The sequence below is a fragment of the Salvia miltiorrhiza genome, chromosome 3, assembly GCF_028751815.1.
Source record: "Salvia miltiorrhiza cultivar Shanhuang (shh) chromosome 3, IMPLAD_Smil_shh, whole genome shotgun sequence".
Classification (NCBI taxonomy): Eukaryota; Viridiplantae; Streptophyta; class Magnoliopsida; order Lamiales; family Lamiaceae; genus Salvia; species Salvia miltiorrhiza.
In genome coordinates, this window is record NC_080389.1 from 16,019,717 (window position 1) to 16,023,663 (window position 3,947).

General features: G+C 35.3%; 1 long non-coding RNA gene across 2 annotated transcripts; it reads left to right on the forward strand.

Annotated features, from left to right (window-relative positions):
- Positions 1 to 345: 345 nt before the first annotated feature.
- On the forward strand, positions 346 to 3,323 carry LOC131017873 (uncharacterized). 2 transcript variants are annotated; one of them, XR_009099901.1, is made up of 3 exons: positions 346 to 661; positions 813 to 1,696; positions 3,086 to 3,323. It is a non-coding gene; the product is annotated as an uncharacterized LOC131017873 (long non-coding RNA). The 2 variants fall into 2 exon arrangements; XR_009099902.1 differs by having other exon boundaries at positions 813 to 1,685.
- Positions 3,324 to 3,947: the final 624 nt, after the last annotated feature.

Consider the following 3,947-nt stretch of genomic DNA (forward strand, 5'->3'; position numbering starts at 1 on the left):
GCACTTTTGTGAAGTAAAAACTGAAATGCAATGAAAAATGATTGAACTGTTGACTTTTTTCCATTAAAAATCATGCTCAACCAACTGCAACAAGATCTGATAAATAAAAAAAGGCACACAATAATAATAATAATAATAATAATAATAATAATAATAATATTATTATTATTATTATTATTATTATTATTATTATTATTATTATTATTATTATTATTATTATTATTATTATTATTATTATTATTAAATAAAATATCAATAAACAATTATTCATTTTAAAAAAATTCATTTAAATAAGTATAAGTAAACTAAAGTTTAATTGTTAAGTTTGCTCCTCATTTCCCAAACCCAGAATCCCCACCCTCCTCTCCGGCTCTCCCCATTACAGCCTCTGCCCGCCGCCTCTCTCCCTCACTTCTCACACTCATGGCGGCTGCACGCCTCACGCCTCACGCCTGAGAATTCATCGGCGCCGCCACAGAAACTGGTGCTCGCTGCAGCCTCACGCGAGCAGAGCAGAGGCAGCAGCATCCCGTGACCCTCATCTCGCCGCTCTCCAGACAACTCCAGCCTCTCGTCGCCCTCATCTCTTCGGTGTCTAGGATCGCCGTCGGCCGTCGCGCTCGCCGCCTCCATGACTCCATCCTCCAGTTCACGAATTAAGGTAAAATCCTAGTTACTTAGGGCTCGATTTGGCTGCATAGATGTTCTATTTACCTAGGGCTCAATTTGGCAGCATAGATGTTCTATTTACCTAGGGCTCGAAAGAGCAGTGCCCTCTTTATCCTATTTTGATTAAACAATTGTCATTACAGGTAAACATGATCTCCGAAAACTATCATTTATACAAGTCGGCCAAAGATACCTACAGATCTTACATTCTCGCTTACAATTCATACTCTATGAAGGACATCTTTAATGTTCACAGGCTTGATCTACATGTACTTCATTCATATTCTTCTAACTGAAACATCTATCATGCATATCCCAAATAGATGTATTGTGGTGATGTCTGTCATTAGTTAGAAATTGCTTGTAAGATAAAACTTTGCGGTCGTTTTAATGAGGCTCGGCCCTTAGTCTGCTTTTCCTGTGCTTTCAAGGGTTCTTTTTAGGTTTTTTCTTTTTCCTTTTTAATAAAAATCGCAGTTTAATTAATAAAACTTTGCGGTGATGTCTGGGAAGTAATTTGATTTGTGTGTATATTTATAACTCAACATCTATGTCCTAACTTTGGTTTCTTTTTAGCTGTATCTATGTAGCTTAAGCTTTAATAACAGAAATTAGACTCTAGATATATACCTATACAACATACCCATACTGTTTTCCTCATATATATTAGCTTAAATCTGGTCCATCTAATCAATCCAGAAGAAATGCACAATCGTATAAAAAAACTATACAGTTGGCATGATGTTGCCAAAAGGACTGGGATTGTGTACGGTCGTGTTTTTAAATGCTCCAATCAGTCTCTCATAGATCGTTTACCCAGGTACCTATCTTGTGGTGCATGGGCAGGCAAGCTCTTCTGCTTGGTCATGATAATCGATTTTCTGTTATTGCGTCTACTCCAACTGTGGCAGCCTGATAGGAACATCGAGGTTGTGCCCGACTTTAATCTCACAAGTCTTCATGGTGGAGAAGAGAAGTGGGATTTGGGAGCAGATGAGAAATAGAGGTACTCACTGGTAAGAACAAAGTAAGCACATTATCTTTTTACTTCTTTCTTTTTCTCTTTACCATTTTGGGATAGAATACTAGTAGGTAATCTCTGTCATTGCTGCCATTTGAGCACTTTTTTAGCTTAGCTTATTGTTAATTTGAAATGCCTGTGCGTAGGTTTAGAAATTATATACAATACCATCTACTTATCCTAAGAGTTTTGGAAGATAAATTTCTGGTATTAAAAAAAAAATCAAACAGAAGTTGCGGCTCTCTCTCTCTCTCTATATATATATATGAACAACCACATTGAGAATCATATAGCTTCATCGAATGGTTGAGCATTGTCATTTGTCACAGTTGTTTGTGTTTTCTTCTGTGCGATTAACTGAAGCTGATAATGTAATAAAATCTGCTGAGCTAATTCTTCCTTATGTGATACCAGATATGATCTGCAGAAAATGGTTATGTCTTCCTCAGACAAACACAAAAGACTGAATAACTGTGTGCCTTATAATATAGGGCTTAAAACATGTGTACCATATTTATTCTCTGATTTTAGCTTACAAACATTTGTTCGTGTTTATTATTTATTGAGTTTAACTTCCCATATTCGAACTATTTGGCTGCAGAAAATTATAATTATGTTAGAATTAGTTCTGTAGAGAATGTTTCCGTGCCACTATGATTTTCTTTCCAGTGCTCATGATCTAATGATTGATCAAAAGTTTTTGACATTAACTATAATCTTGTATTACAAATTCTTCATTCGTGCCCCGAGTACTGTTGGATTCATTTATTAGGAGAGTCATTTTCCAAATCCCTGATATTTGTGATCTTATATTTTGGTCATATCTCATGTTCATCTAATTCGGTTATCTCTCTGTCATGATGGACAAGAATCATTAGTAGTAAGCTCCGAGAAGAGGTCGGCTCAGAGAAAACTAGAGCTAAAATGGGACAAACTCAGGTCATGAAAATGATAAAGAAAACATGCATTAGAGCCAACAACTATTTTTAGCCCCTCAGCCAGCTTGTTAGAGGAAAAGGAGCTTTATATGGTAATAGAAAAGGTAGGGAGAACCTTCTGTATGCCGCTGATGCTGCTGAGAATTTCAGTGAAAGATAACAATTTCTTTTCTTTGATGGTGGAATTTATACAAGGTACTTTTCATACAAAAGATATGGCTTTTCACTAATTGGCTGTCTTTTCTTTTTATTATGCCATCAGAGAATTGGAAATTATCAGTTTCCATTCCATATTATGTTGATAAAAGATCTCAATATAGATTTTAGACTATTTCCATCAGGTATATGCAGCCCGATGCTTGTTGAACTTTGATGCGAATCATGTAATTTAGCATTTCATTTTACTCGAGTTTTTAATTATCTAAGCCTCTGCCATGTCTAATATTTGTAATTGCAGAAGGGTGAGTTACTTGGTAATGAGAACATTAATAGAGCTATAATGTGGAAGAAAGAAGACCTAAAGAAAGCAAGGTGAAATGAAGACTTAAAGAAAGCAAGGTGGGAGCGTTGAGAATGAAGACTTGTACGTAGCTTTTTGTATGGATGTTGGAGATGTTGTATAATAATAGATCTTTTGTGGATGTTGGATAGTTGATTATTATCAATGATTAAATGACATTTCCAATATGTGTGAATTTGTTATTTTATTCTATTTAATGATATTTATAAATTTAAAATAGAAAAAAATAAATAAAATAGGAAAAAATATATTTTAAATTCTGAAAGATCATAGATGACAGTTCTTGAAATGTCATATATGGTATCTAACTTTGACAATTTTTCTCCCAAAGATGACGGTTGAAAAGTGTCAAGTATATACATAGAAATGTCATGAAAACCTACATACATGACGGTGAGAAAGTGTCAAATATATACCAATAACCGTCATGTATTATATTTTACTTGACGGTCCGAAAACGTCAAGAAAAATATTATGAGTGTCAAGTATTGCATAATAGTTGACGGTTACAAACCGTCATATATACATACATAACCGTCAAGAATAATGAGAATAGATGACGGTTAAAAACCGTCATCTATACTAGGTACTATACATGACACCACTATACTTGACGGTCGACGGATATCATAGATGACGGTGAAAAACCGTCAAGTATGAGCGAATTTCTTGTAGTGTGGCTTTCTGTTCTTCCATAACTCGTATGGAGTTCTTCCATGTCTCTGAGTGAGGAAGGAGCGATTCTGCGTGTAGCATGCGTTGTTGACTGCTTCGGCCCAAAACTTCAAGGGGAGTTTTG